Here is a 15944-nt window from a genome sequence, read left to right as displayed (position 1 = left end):
GATTAATTGCAGTTACCTAAATTACTCTTACCTGAATTTAACTAGCCTACTTAAACTTACAAAGCAATATTAATCCTTTGAATTTTCTGACACAAGTCTGAAAACACGTTATGCGCACAGAATAAAATTGAGTGCTTAACCGCCCGTTTCATACAATTTATTGTATTTCCAAAGACCACTCAGTGGAAGGCATTGCCCTCGTAATTTTGTAGAGTATATTCCTTCAATCTTTCCACTAAGTGAAACAAATTTCCCACAGATATCACGCCCATACAGTGTACTACGCACATATTCATACACACCCAAGAAGGGCACGCAAAGGAGCGATCAGAGGGGCGAACTACTACCCTTCCTTTCCCTTCCCGATCTCTTTACCTCTCCTAATGGCTTCTCTGGAGAGAGGCACAAACAAGACCCAATAACACCTTCGACTCTTACCATACGTGATATGCACAATACATTAACCAAGAGCAATTTCATATATACGTATAAGGTCAAATGAATTATCATAACTAAAACAGTAATTATACTTCGTTACTAAAACGTCTACCGACGTTTATGTCAAAAGACTTCGTATTTGTGTAAAACCATCTTTTCGGTGCTAACCGCACCACAGATAATACGTACTAGAACATAGCAAAATCAGATAAAATAATGTTAAGAGTGTCATTTTCGAGTAGATGTGGTTCTCTCACCCTTATATCAAGCAATATAGACGTACATATCTTTACAAAATATATGGGCAAGCGAATGTATTTGGTTTTCACATGAATACAAATACAATAACATAGTTCCTGACAGACGGCAATACGCAGTGAAAATCAATCAATAACTTCTTATGAGACAGACACTAATAACTATAATAAAAGACAAATAGCATGGAAACAAGTGAATACACAAAAACATTGGAAAATAAAATCGTGAGAGGAACTCACTGTGCTGTTCGTTGCGCTTATTTCTTTCGAAACATTTCATCTTCCGCTTCCTGAACGGAATAAGAGATAAATCGATGACTTTGACGTGTCCTTGATTGGCGATGCAGAACTGCCTTCTCTGTATAAAAGGAAGCTCGAGTTCGACTGTGCCAACTGGCAGCAATGGCTTCCTCCTCACAAGTCCCCTCCGGGCGAACCATGAAGGTTCTGGTGGTCTTGGCGGTCTTCGTCTGCCTCATCGCCTCTGAGGCAAAGGTCAGTCTCCTAAAAAGCAGTAAACACTGTTGCTAAAAACCCAGAGCACTTTTCAGGTGTGGCTCAAATCTGATATTTCTCTTCTTCGAAGTCTCTTTCGAGGAATCGTTTTTTTACTATCAGAGATACTTCATTGAAAAACTCTTGTCTGGGGGAAATTATTATTATGATAGAATATGTTATCATAAGAGTATTTCCATTACTTTGCATTCACTTCTTGTTCTTCCTAGACTAGTCTACGTTGTCACAGATTTGCAGTCAGTTTTAGTAGTTTAATTTTGCAATGTTCAGTATCGCACAGATTTTTACGAGTTTTGTTCCAGATATGACCAAAATATAGAATGCTCTTCCAAGTCATGTTGTCGCGTTTTTTTTCTATAGTCTCTGTGAATCACATTTGATAGTTTGTCTGTTTTATTTTTAGTTTATATTTTATTTGAAATAGCTTTTCATTATAATTTTATTTGAAATAACTTTGCATTATTTGCATCAATTCTCTTTTTCTCACTGGACTGATTTCAATGTTGGAGCCCTCGAACTTGTAGCAATCTGAGCTTCCATCTCGAGTTGCAGTTTCTGTGTGTGTGTGCGTGTGTGTTTAAAGCATTAGCACCTGATATATCTTATGAGGGGTTTTTATGCTTACTCAAGTTTCAGTTTTATGTAACAAACTATCTTGATTTTCCTGTCACAGATTTCCTTGTGTTGAATGCCACCTAAACAACCTATTTCCAGGCGAATAGTTTATGTCCACTCCTACCTTTTTTGTCATTAGTCATGTTTTATAAACCAACGATCTATACAAATTTCCTATGCATTTTGAACCTGTGTTTCCTGCTGTTCAAACAACTGTGGTTTCAACAGCTGCTTTTCAGTCCCTCCAAGAACCTGTTGCTCGGACAATTCGTTTCATCAGCCTCCTTAATGCATAGGCTAACTTCTCTTGAGCTTACTTCATGAACAAGTAAACATTGGTGCTGGAATACGCTATCTTGTGTACAATCTATAGATGAAAAAATGAATCTTTTTTTCTAAAGTGGTTCAGTCATGTGGAGATAATGGCGGATAACAGGAAGTTTTAGTCAACTGAAGGAGGGAAGATCTACAAAATGCTGGAAAAATGGGATGGGAGAAATATAGGTACAAAAGGGTCTTAAGTAATCTCCATGCCGAATAAGAGTTCATGGAAGACAGAGGTGAATGGAGGGAGCATGTGTGTCTGTGTTGGGGATTTGAATTGCTACTGCTGATAAGACTTCCAATTGGTAGGTGTATGAACTGACTAATATAGTGTAAGTTTTCTGTACAAGGACTGTACCAATTATCAGAAAGTTAAAGCCACCCACTGTTAGTATAAATTGCTTAATTTCTGTATATTTCCTTTGGGTAACCCAGCTTTTGTCAGTGACAGGAGGATCAGAGAGAACAGAGCTCAGGGTGAGGCTTTGCCCTAGCAACGTTGCCATACTGAAGGAAGATTGTCTGGTTACATAAAAGTTCGTTTTCTCCTTATTATTATTCTTCTTTAGTCCATTTACTAAGATTTTAGTGACTATATAACCTTCAATAATCCTCTGCCAATTGCCAACTGAGAGGATCACCTTGTCCCTAGCCCCGTATAACAGTAATGTACTAACTTTACAGCTTTAAATTTTAGTGAAAATTTCAGCCTCACAGAACGTTTGGCTTTCCTTTGTTTTGTCTCCTAACTTGTTATCAAGAGTTCATAATCCTCTGGGATAGATTTTGGTCATCAGATTTATATGATTGTTATCACTCACTACTCACTGACTGGCCTTTCACGCTACAGGGAGAAACGATGGAACTGAGAGTTCGTCGTCAAGTTGGTTTATCCCCAGGGGGAACTGGTGGAAGGCCAGGAGCAGGACCACCAGTGAGTCCTGGAGGCTCAACAGGAGGTGGAGGAACCTCATCAACCTCAGGAAGTCAAAGTCAAACTCAAAAACCATCAAGCCCAGGTGGAACTGGAGGACGCCCAGGACGCACACCAGTTGTAGGAGGTAGTAGGGTTCCTCCTAGAGGAGGGACTAGGCCCTAAGAAGTCACTGATGCACTGAAATGGAAGGTATGTCGTCTTAAATGTCTTATGTGGAAAAATGCTCAAAATCTTATGATGCTAAATTCTTATAACATAATTGTATTACAATTTATCCCTTGGGGACACAACCAAAAGTTCTCTCCCTTCACTTCTTTGTTTACTTTTTAAATTCAGGATTTTCACTTGCAACTCATAAACAAATAGGAAAACACCCTTTTCCCAAAAGGCAGATGAAAATTTAATGTACAATGAAGAAATTAAAATAACATTGCCAGCGAGGAGACCTCTCGCTTAAGCCGGTCTCAAGACTAGATAAAAGATGAATGTGAGTGAAAGATTGACTCCCCTGATTTAACTGAACTAGCAACAGCTGCTCTCCATTAGGTATAGTATGAGGGTCATCTGAATCACTACAAGGCCTGATAGGTCCTCAAAAATGGAAATATGGAAGTAAGTTCTTCATACAGGGTAGTTCATGTGGCATATATTTTGTATCATTCATCATCACGAGAACTACTCATATTTTAGGGAAAAATGCAAGCTAGGTAAATTACGAGAAGAGTTGATTTCTGTACAATATGTGTGTGTGCCTGTGTATATTATCCCTTCAAAGCAATGGTCTGAAGCTGCTGCTTGTTGTTTGAAGAATATTTTCTCTCAATCTTTTGAAATTGAATTTATGTTTCGTCCTTCATATAAGTTTAAACGCCAGAGGGACATAGAGCGACTGTTTCTGCAGAAGCAGAGAAGTTGCCAGTAACTATTTGTAGTAAAGGAATGAATAAGAATGAAAGTCAAAAAGAGAGAAAGTTTCTGGGAAGTAGAACTTCGCTCCTGGCAGAGTCTGTAGAATGAAATCGGGTGGCTGAGCTTGGTGATTTAGATGCAAAAGTAGAGTCCAGAGAAAGTGGTGGTTTATTTGATAAGTCTGAAGCGACTGGAGGAAATGAGACTGGAAACATCTCGTGGATATTATTATTATTATTATTATTATTATTATTATTATTATTATTATTATTATTATTATTATTATTATTATTATTATTATTATTATTATTATTATTATTATTTTTAATTTTTTTTTCATCAGTCCTCCAATTGGACTTGGTGGTATTTATAGTGTGGAGTTCCGGGTTGCATCCTGCCTCCTTAGGAGTACATCACTCTTCTTACTATTATTATCATTATTCATAAGATGATGGTACGGTTTCTGGAAGGGATGTTAGCTGGCAATACAGTTTGTAAAGAAGAATCTCTGTTCAAATACTGAAGACAGAGAGAACTCTAAAGGAAAGTGTTTGTCAGGGACTTGTTAGTGTAGATGAAAAACTAAATAAGTAATTCTTAACTATGAGACGTGCCCCTATGGTGGGGGGAGGGTCAGCAATTTCCAGGGGAGGTGCGAAAGTTCTAAGAAAGAAACTAAGATTCAGAAGTTTATGAAAAAATGCAAAAGTATCGCATTATAACGTTATTTTCCTATAGTGTACTACTCTAGTTAAGACTTGTTGGGTTCACCATGTTTTGTGATTATTTGCCTTCCCCAATATCCCTCGAAGCTACTTCTCTTTATATATTTTTTTATTTTCCTTTCACTCTGGGCGGAAATTGTACTCATGGATGCAAGGGGACATCGATGGAAGGACCAACTCTTAGAGGGGCCCCTTGGTAACACAAAGTTTAAGAACCGCTGACTAGATGATGGATGCAATGTTGGCAGGATCTACATAGGATCGTTGCTAGCAACCCCATTCCAAGATACCAACCGCTCTCATTAACAAGGTCCTTGGTATGATCCCGCCCTGTCACCAACCAACTAGGATGGAAATAGGCACCAAGGTCAACTCAGGTCGACAAAAGGGCGTTGGGGTCTAGCAGCCTCATCCTTAGAGAACTGCTGAGAACCAGACGGCTCTAACTAACCATCTATATGATTGTTTGTGTGTCAGTGCTTAGTTCCTTTCTCTCACTTAGTTTTTGTACTTCTTCTTTCCATAGGATCAACCGAAACGGCGAGAACTGTGGTCTGGCAAAGGAGAATGGAAAACACAGATGTCTGCACTAACACTAGAAGCCTCTATGTAGCTCTCAGCATTTCCTGTCTTCGACGTGAAAATGAAACTGTACTGACTTTAACCTCAGCTTTACTGGATAATTCGTTTCTTTCTTTTATCATGTAAATTTGTCTATAAGTTCTGTTTCTTTTCCACTGGCAATTAATCCTCAAACCTTTTCATGATTAAATGTGAAGCAATTTTGTTGTATCTTTCCCCTTGACTTCCCATGTCCGAATGAACCTATTGATTATTGATTCTGTGAGGCTGAAATCTCGAGTACGAAAGAGATATGGATAGAGACTCGTTCCTCCCTCCCCAGGTGGGGGGGATTATGCCCTCCTCAAATCATTTCCGTTCCCTTCTCATCCATCTCTAGAACCTCATCCCCATTGGGGGTTAGTGCCGTCAGTGTACCTCACGCAGTGCACTGTAGGCATTACTTAAGGTTCTTTGCAGTATTCCTTTCATTCCTTTTAATGCACCTCCATTTATATTCTCTGTCTTCCATCTTGCTATGATGCTATCCACCCTCTCTCCTAACTACTTATTCATGGTGCAACTTCGTGGGGTGCAGACCGAACTCAGATGTTGAGATTATATAATTTCTTGGTCTTTTCAAAATTAAGTTATGGGTGTGAGGTGTACACTTCCGCGAAGCCAAATAGCGTTAAATTGCTCAACTCAATTCATCATGGAGGAATACGGTTGTGTACAGGAGCATTTAAATCATCTCCCACCGAGAACATGCTTGTAGATGCTGTTGAGGTGCCACTGGTTCTTCATTACAAGCGTCTGCTGGTTCGGAGCTGGTATAGATTCCAGAGGCTACCTAAGTCTTTAACCAGCATTTGTATGAGAATGGAAAGGCATTGGCAGTTTTATGAAAATCACCCCAAGCAACCTTATCCATTCGCTTATAGAGTAAATTTTATTGTCCATGAATTAAATATGCCAAGGATCGAGATTTTAACCAACAAAATATTCATTAGCCTCCCTGGAACTTTCCAGAGGTCAATATTTTTAGAATACTCCTTGCAACATGATAACGCCACTGCAGTTTTCACGGACGGCACAAAGTCAGATGCTGGCGTCGGCTTTGAAGTAGCCTTCCCTGATTTAGAGAGAAGTGGCAGGTTATCATCTGTTGCATCGATTTTTACAGCAGAATTATATGCAGTTTTAAAGGCTTTAAAGGAAGTTTTTATTCGGAATGAAAATAATTTTATTATATATTGTGACTCAAGAAGTGTTCTTCAGTCGTTGGAATCTTTTAACCTTTTAAACCCTCTGATTTTAGATATATTGGAATGGCTGCTTTTACTGAAAAGAAGAGGGAAAGAAATAAAGTTCTGTTGGGTTCCTTCCCATGTTGGGGTGGCTGGGAATGAGAAAGCTGACCAACTTGCAAAGTCGGCAGTCAGCTCCCCAGAACCCACAAGATGGGATTTATATCCTCTAGTAGGTCAGAGAATTAAAAAATGTTGGCAGTCCCAGTGGGAGGATATATTAACTAATAAAAAAATGCGCAGTATCACGTCATCAGTCTCCTTGGTCATATCTGTATATGCCAAGGAGACAGGAAACGATGTTGTGCAGATTGAGGATTGAACATAGAAGACTCACTCATGGGCTCTTGATGTCCCGTGAAAATCCTGCGAGAACTGTACTGTGCCCTTGACTATGAAACATTTTCTGATTGAATGTCCCAGATTCGGGAATTTGAGACATAGGTTTCTGTCTTGGGGTCGTGATAGAGTAGGTAATTTTATTCTAGCTACAATTCTTGGGAAGGATTGTAATATAGAGCTGTTATAGATCTTTATGGGGGAGACGGGCCTCCTCAACCAAATTTGAATTATACATAGATTGTCTACGTAAGAACTTATATAAGAACAAAATGTTTATATATATATATATTTTAGGGCTGTTGCCTTGTATGATAAGGCGCCCTATGAGGTAATGTTAGACTTGCGATAATCTTACGCTAAGTCGGTTGGTATTGCACTTCCATCTTCAATGGAGTGTCTTGGGGTTTGTAGATCACTTACGAAGTCGGGATTATCTTCTTGTTTATGACGACGATGTGTTAAATTCATGATGATTCAGTGAGGAGGTCTTGTAGAAAACACGAAGTATAAAAATAGATATTCTTCTGAAGTTTTACATGCTGAAGATCAGGTATGATTGTACAAGTCTTCTAATAACGATAGCTTGATCGCTTCTGCCAATGATTGATGGCTACTTCTGTTCTCTCTACATGATAAAGCTTAGGTAAAGAGATACAGGTCTTCTAATGACGATTGCTAACTCTGTTCTGCTGTTCTACATCTCTGTTACAAGTTATGAAGGAACAGACAGTAGTTCGAACATATGAACATACAATCAGATGACATAGTTTCATACGAACATACAAATCAAATGAGACACGCTACAGATCACGTAGGCCGTTTTGAATTATAGGTCGCGGTAGTTGTCTCAAGCAGGGAGCTTGGACTAATGTTTATAAACAATTGAATGACTACAGGTGACGGCATGTTATCTTAGCCTACTTTTATTGTATACGTCATCTTTAGCGTCTCTAGTCTGATCACATTCCTGCAAGCAATCTGGTTTACCTCTTTAGTTTTAGTCTTTTATATATATAGACTAACATTCCATATTTTTATTATGTAACACTTACATTAGCTCGGTCAGCTACCAAACCAACTACTGAATATTACTCAAACTTGACTTGCATTTGACTTATAGGGAGTGTGATACAGACACTATGTGAATATATATATATATATATATATATATATATATATATATATATATATATATATAATATATATATATATAAAAATTCATGGTGTACATGAATTGATTCAAGTAATAAAAATATAAACAATGATATTTGGTAAATAATAGTGATCACGTGATATATAATGATACAGTTTTTCACTTCATCCCATTAAGATACATATGCTACAGAAAATACTAATGTACTCTGACAATTGCATTTAGAATGAAGATTAACATGATAAAAATCATATTTTAACTGATTAAAAATTTCATATATGAAATGATAAAGTTATTAATGTTTATGCTGATTGATTCGTTGATTTTTATGCTAACTGTTATATATCTGATTCATTAATCCATATACTAACTCACATATAACTGCAGATATTGGTAAGATAAAAGGTAACAGATTGTTATAGGCTACCTGATTTGTTTTATACATTGGTATATGGAAATCATATATTATGATTAATATATGTGCACTCTAAATAGATTCCTATTGCGTACACGCAAAGATATATTTCGATTCCGTTATTTATGATCATTTATATATAGATTCCTAGTGCGTACACGCAAAAAAATATATTTCGATTCTGTTATTTATGATCATTTATATATAGGATACATGATACTTTATTTATATATAGGATACATGACCGAGGTTATACTACTTCACTTTAACTAGCGTTCGAACAACTTTTCGTCCATTACACAGTTCCAGACAACCACCTATAGCCAAATGAAACGGCCTATTTCACAGGGTTAAAACAAGGGGAAAATTTGCCTGGGCGGGTCCAACGGTCTATTTTGCGCTCATACTTATTCTCTGCATCCTAAGCTACACGATTACGTTCGCGATGAATAAAAAAACATCCCCAGCACGATCCTTCGCCAGCAAAGTAGAGTTGAATATCCTTCGGGTCGTAATTGTCGGAAGTATGTCTCCTTTGTAGTCGATTTCCACAGCCGCCGGAGCGTTCCGCATTAAAACGAGATTAACTACGAGATACGGTGTCGGTCGAAGAAGTCCATGAAATTCCTTTCACATTGTAGGCGGTTGTTACTTGACTGTAGTCATCCGCAGCGACGAACGATTTTTTGAAGTTGCGATATGAAACTCTCGTACTGCAGGATACTGTAACCAGGTTCCATTAATCAGCCTGCAAGTGAAATTATACTTCGCACAAGGGCAAAGTAAAATTCAGACGACATCCAAATACAGGGGAGGGGAGAGAGCCATATAGACCAGACTTAACCCACATGAATTCGCTGATATTTTTGGAATTCAAAAGAGTCCGCTGTACAAACTTTTTTATCCATGGCATTAACAATGAGTGAACCTATCCAGGTCTATGATGACTGTAAAAATATCCATAAATTTAACAAATAAACAGATATCAATACAAATCCCAAAGAAATTCGATATTACTGTAGTAAATTACTAGACAAAGAAGTGGAAAAACGGAGCTATTTGTAAGATTGCCAGGCAACATAAGAGTCAAAGAGAAGATTAATCATGATTCTGTATTTCTCTATGCTAACTGAATTAAGTTGTGATAAAATAAAATGATCCTATGTGCCCTAAACAAAAGTTTCATATTCAATTTTCTCGCGCGCATCCCTCTGAGGTTAATTTTAAAAACTTTATTAATAGGTAGGAGGTGCAACGAAAAAACCCACTATGTAACTAATTTCTATATAAACTTTGGGTTTTTCAAGAAAATGTGGACATTTTCCCATGAATGTTTTACTTGAATTGTAATAGGCTAATGTTGCAAGTAAAATATTACATACATATCTTGATACTTCTAAATGTCTATGAGGTTCAGAAAAAATTAATTCATTTTGTTGTTATAGAAATTCTATTTGCTTTATTTGTTTGTTATTGCGCATACGGATAGACACGTCTGCCTTGCCCATGAGAAAGTTCGGGCTAAGCATTCCTTTCTCCAGTCAATCTGCTTTGCAAGCGCGAGATGAAGCCTGTGCAAGCAGATATTTGAGGTTAAAGGAATCAATGCTGATACGGCAAAAACGCGACAGACCTTCTAGAACTGATGACGTCGTCACCAGCTTAAGAGTTACGTTACTTGCTGTAAGAGATACGACTTTAGTATTTTCAAATGATATTTTTTGTTTTTTTAATACTCGACCCCCCACATGAGAAGAATGTCTGAAAAAAAAAACAGTACCAAAATTGAACAATATATTAGTTTCATGTTGGAAATCTGCATAATTGTAATTATGTTAAATTAAATATTCCTTATTCAAACTAATGAAAAAGGTTTCCATATCAATTCTATATATATTATTAGCCCTATAAGATTCATATAGGATTATTCCATAGATAACATTTTCACTTCTAGACTTCCTGACTTTAAAATCTCTTTTATTTTATTTTATTTATTTATTTATTTATTATTATTATTATTTTTTTCATTGACTACGAATATAAATCACCGGGACGACAATATGTCAATAGAATTTTTTGGATATGTGTTTTTGAACTTTTAGCTTATTTGTCATTACTAAAGCGTTAAGTTAGAGTTCAAATCTTTACGCATATATATTTGGATATTTAATTAACCTATGGTTACGTTTTGCTTATTGATTTTATCGTGATTCCTTTTTTATTATAATTTGTAACCCTTCCGACTTCTTACGGAGTGTATTATATTGACTCCACTTGTATCCATATTTATTTTATTTTTTTATATTTATTTATTTATATATATTTAATAAATTAATGGTTGGCTTGAATATGTGGAAAAGTGGTTTTCTAGCGGCATACCGTATAAGGCTACTTGCAGCATTAATTCTATAGATACAAGATATAACTGATAAAGGTATTTAAAAACCGCGAGAACCGCTATAATCCAGTTCGGATCCAATATCACGAGTTGTAACTCGTAAGACATTGACACTTCCTATTTAATTATCCGTTATTCTACCAAACCGATTGACTCTGGGTGATAAAATATATTATTGGTTTTCTTAATGGAAAGGAATTCACACGAGTTAAGAAGATTATTGATTTACACCACCCGAGTCAGAGATTATTGTGTTGAATTCCATATTTACTGATTTAGCACTCATAAATATTCCTAACGCACTCAATTGCGGTGTTGTTTTTTAGTGCTATTAATTCTATATAACGTGTCAAGGAACTATTAACACTAAGAAGTGTTTATCCCCTCTGTCAGACTCGTAATTCTGTTAATAATTCTACGTATATTCTTTCAAACAAGGATTGATTTGGCACAGGATAGGACCCCTTTAAACTGACAGGTGTCTTAGTGTCCCTTGTTTTCATGACACGTGTTACAATCAGTTATGTGCTTCTTATAACTGTAAGCATTGTAGGCCAGTTAAAATAGTGATTTGGCTTTCTGTGACATAGTAGGGAACCCTGGATGACGGAATGCAACCAGTTTATGTAGATTGGTATGAAAGAGATATTACTACTACCTGGTCGTTAGTCATCTGCTGTGTTCTTCGGGTTTTCCTCGTCACGGACCTACATATAATATTACATTTGATTACATTATTCTGATACACATACTTTAAGTATGTGTATCAGAATAGGGTTTTCTGCTCGAAGTGTTTATTGTTTTTGCTTAGCCGCTGACCCTGTTTCTGTTCGAAGTGTTTATTGTTTGGTGTTATTGCTGCTGACTCTGTTTCCGTTCGAAGTGTTTATTGTTTGGGTTAGGTCTGTTGACTCTTGCTTTATTCAGTTTGTAACAGTTCTGCGCTCCAACCCAGATATTCAATGCTCGCGATCTCTTAGTTTAAGGAATTTTCTTGTTTTTTAGATACGGTTTTAACAATAGGCACGGATGTTTCTATATCTTTTAGTCCAAATTAATGGTTCTTTGCTGTATGGTGCGGGATTGCGGGATAATGCGTCAGCTATGATATTTGCTTTCCAGGTAGATATCTTATCTTGGCTCCAAAGACCTGAATGATCATTTGTCACCGAGTTCCTTTTGACTGTGATTAAAGCCTTTGAAAAAACTCGGTAAATGACTCATGGTCAGTAGGATTTTATACAGGATAGACATAGATTATGAACTTAAAATATACTAGTGAGTTAAAGATAACCTAGCCCTTCCTTGCCTATTACTGTATATTTACTTTCAGAGGGCTTTAGTTTACATGAATAAAAAGAAATAGGAAAGAACTGTTTATCATATTGCTGAAGTAGTATCCCTCTTACCCCTTGGTCTGAGGCGTCTGTTGCAATAAAAAAAAAAAATCCTTATTTAAATCAGGGATTTTTAAGTTAGGTAAGCTGCATTATTCCGCTTTTAAGATATCGGACGCCTGTTGATGTTTTTTAGACCATAATCAATCTACGCTCTTCTTCGTAAGATCTGTTAAAGGAGCTGTCATGATTGAAGAGTACATATTTGCATACGATTGTAATACCCACTACAGCGCAAAAGTGCTGTATCCCCCTCCCTTTTACGTTAATAAGTACCGGAAAGTTATGATTAGCCGACACCTTACCATGGTACTACTTTAAGACCTTGCCTAGACATTTAAAACCTAGATAAACTTGTTCGGTTTTTTTAAAAACTCACATTTAGATATTTTACTCTGAGATTATTTGTCTTTGTCTCTGTAGCACTAGCTCTAGTTTATGTGAATGACTTCTAAGGTATTAGAAAAAAAGATTACAAGATCATCCATATAGGCATGTAGGTTATCCCCTAAAAGTCTCCAAACCACTATATTGTAATTGGGGCGCAACGTAAGCCGGAGGCATACGTAACAAAAATTGATAATGTCCCCTGAGTGTGCTGAAAACGGTGTATGAGGTACAATCACTTAGGTAATGGTATCTGTAAAAGCTTTTAAAGTAAGTCCAAGCTGGTGAAAAATTTATTCTAACCTAACAGAGATAAGATGTCGTCGGTACATGGCACTGGAAACTATCGGGAGTCGTTTCCTTGTTTAAGCGTCAGAAATCTACGCAGATACGCCAAGTCCGATCTTTTTTTATGGCATGACGTTTGAGGGAAAAATTATATGGCTTATTTTGATTTCCTAATGACTCCTATTACTAACATTTTTCAACTTCGTCATTTATCTCATTTTGAAATTTCATTGGGGTTCTACACGAAGGTACGTATATAGCTTTATGTTTGTCCTTAGACCGTATTTTTGTTTTCAATGACATCCGTTTTTTTTTTCTCCCAGAGATCACTCGCTAGTGGAGAAACTTCCTGGTATTCAGGTAAAAGATAAAAAAAAATTCTGCTGAATCACCTCTGCTTGAATGAACTTTACGGATATTACTTTAGATAGAGTATAAGGGAGATCATCTACACTGATTGGGCGTGATTAAAAATTAGCAACAATAAAAAAAAATGCGATATTTATATGTATATTTTTTGGTTTTTGTGGATTACTATATTAACTTGTTGCTGCTAGTCAACCGTGTCTAGGGCTTTGTTCGCGGAAATCGTTATATTTCAGAGTGTCGGGAAGGATTAAAATTTCATTTCCCAGCAAAGTCTTTTTACACGCACTAAGACATTCGAGGGTGCATGTTTCTCGAGATTTTTGCGTGCAAACTGCGACTGCGGTTTGTGGGAGAATTCTGTTGGGTCATTTGAACAATGTTACGATTTATGAGACAAATGTATAGTCCTCTATATAAGTTATTATTTGATTAACTGTCTCTTTTTGTTCAAACGGATTTCAATATGTTGAAGGTTTATAGGATTTTCATTTGATAAACACGCCTTATTTTGCAGGATGTAAGATAATATTTTGTATACCCCTAGATGAATCTTACAATTACACTAGATACAGATCAATGTTTTTTATAACTATAGAGGTATCTGTAAACGCTCGCTTATCCGGACTTCTCATTAGGGAAGTTCGAACAACAGACGGTGAGTCCGTAAATACAGGATATTACGTGTACTAAAGGAATAAACAAGATATTCTAATTTTTACGGCGCGTACAGTCGGGCTTAATCCACCAGTATTTATTATAACTTAATGTATTAAAATTACTAGAACCTGCTCTGATTACTTGATACTGTCGTGTGATGCATAGGGAAATTCCTTTTTAATTTTAAAAAGTATTTGGGATGTATGATCCAACATCGCTTTTCCCCACTCTGCTAGAGTCGCTTATTGTGTGGAATTTGCTATGCTTTGACAATTCGGCAGTTTTGACTGACCTTGACCGCTTGACTAGGTGGGGACACAGTCACGAGTTTGCTTGTTTGATTCTGAACGGGCTACTGTTTCTATTTCTTTTGTAATAAGTTAGGATCCTTCTCTTTATTACCATCGGCAACGTATTGTGTGTTTTTAGCATTATGTTGCTGGTTACGTATAAAGCAATGAATGACGAACTATTAGGAACTGAGCGATTACTATTAAGACAAGTTATCACTACTGCATTCAATATTAACTGTTTGTACTCCATTCTTTGCTAAAATTTGAAATAGTGAGGGATCCTGGTCAGCGCATTTAGCCTGATGAAAGTTTTCTACAGACATGTTATTCCTTGCAATCCAGCCATATTTTTAAAGTTAAGTTGAGTCATTGAGGTTCGATATTTTATATAACTCAAAAAACTCAAGGCTAAAACTGCGATCGGGACTTGCAAAGGAGCATTTATTGTCATGACCCGAAATAGTGTTACCTCTAATTTATCTAGATTTGTACGGGTGTTCCACTTGTTTTTGTGTGTTTTTTCTAATCACTAACGGTGCTTAACGACCCTATCCATGCATCTGTATAAATACAGACGTCCACTGCGTAAACGCATATTCACTGTTTAATATGATTTGTTACGTAAGGATTAATAATCACCCAAAATGATAAAATTAACATAGTATATGATTATGATATTTCAGTAGAACTTCTGGAAACAGACACTCAAAGAGGTAATGTTAGACTTGCGATAATCTTACGCTAAGTCGGTTGGTATTGCACTTCCATCTTCAATGGAGTGTCTTGGGGTTTGTAGATCAAATTACGAAGTTCGGGATTATCTTCTTGTTTATGACGACGATGTGTTAAATTCATGATGATTCGGTGAGGAGGTTCTTGTAGAAAACACGAAGTATAAAAATGGTATAATTCTTCTGAAGTTTTACATGCTGAAGATCAGGTATGATTGTACAAGTCTTCTAATAACGATAGCTTGATCGCTTCTGCCAATGATGATGGCTACTTCTGTCTCTCTACATGATAAAGCTTAGGTAAAGAGATACAGGTCTTCTAATGGCGATAGCTAACTCTGTTCTGCTGTTCTACATCTCTGTTACAAGTTATGAAGGAACAGACAGTAGTTCGAACATATGAACATACAATCAGATGACATAGTTTCATACGAACATACAATCAAAATGAGACACGCTACAGATCACGTAGGCCGTTTGAATTATAGGTCGCGGTAGTTGTCTCAAGCAGGGAGCTTGGACTAATGTTTATAAACATTGGAATGACTACAGGTGCGGCATTATCTTAGCCTACTTTTATTGTATACGTCATCTTTAGCGTCTCTAGTCTGATCACATTCCTGCAAGCAATCTGGTTTACCTCTTTAGTTTTAGTCTTTTATATATATGGACTAACATTCCATATTTTTATTATGTAAACACTTACATATCACACACATATGTATATAGATATTTTTATATGGAATTTATTTTTTCTATTTAAATCTATTTTGGTGTCAATAACCTAGATGTTGTGACGCCAGGGTTAATAGACACAATCAATCTACTCAATTTCCCTTTCATCTCTGAATGACCTCACAGAAGCTCCTTCTCTCAAAATCCTCGCAGATCACTCATGTCACCCTGTTCCTGGGGCACATTT

At 36.6% G+C, this 15944-nt stretch overlaps 1 long non-coding RNA gene across 1 annotated transcript; it reads left to right on the top strand.

The window, feature by feature from the left end:
• The first annotated feature begins 1067 nt into the window (after positions 1 to 1067).
• Positions 1068 to 5504, top strand: LOC135203289 (uncharacterized). The gene is made up of 3 exons (XR_010311900.1): positions 1068 to 1190; positions 3001 to 3276; positions 5248 to 5504. It is a non-coding gene; the product is annotated as an uncharacterized LOC135203289 (long non-coding RNA).
• The last annotated feature ends 10440 nt before the right edge of the window (positions 5505 to 15944 follow it).

Source organism: Macrobrachium nipponense, chromosome 36, assembly GCF_015104395.2.
Source record: "Macrobrachium nipponense isolate FS-2020 chromosome 36, ASM1510439v2, whole genome shotgun sequence".
In the NCBI taxonomy this organism is placed as follows: domain Eukaryota; kingdom Metazoa; phylum Arthropoda; class Malacostraca; order Decapoda; family Palaemonidae; genus Macrobrachium; species Macrobrachium nipponense.
Note: the sequence above shows the minus strand (reverse complement) of the source record. Positions and strands in the feature narration are given on the sequence as shown.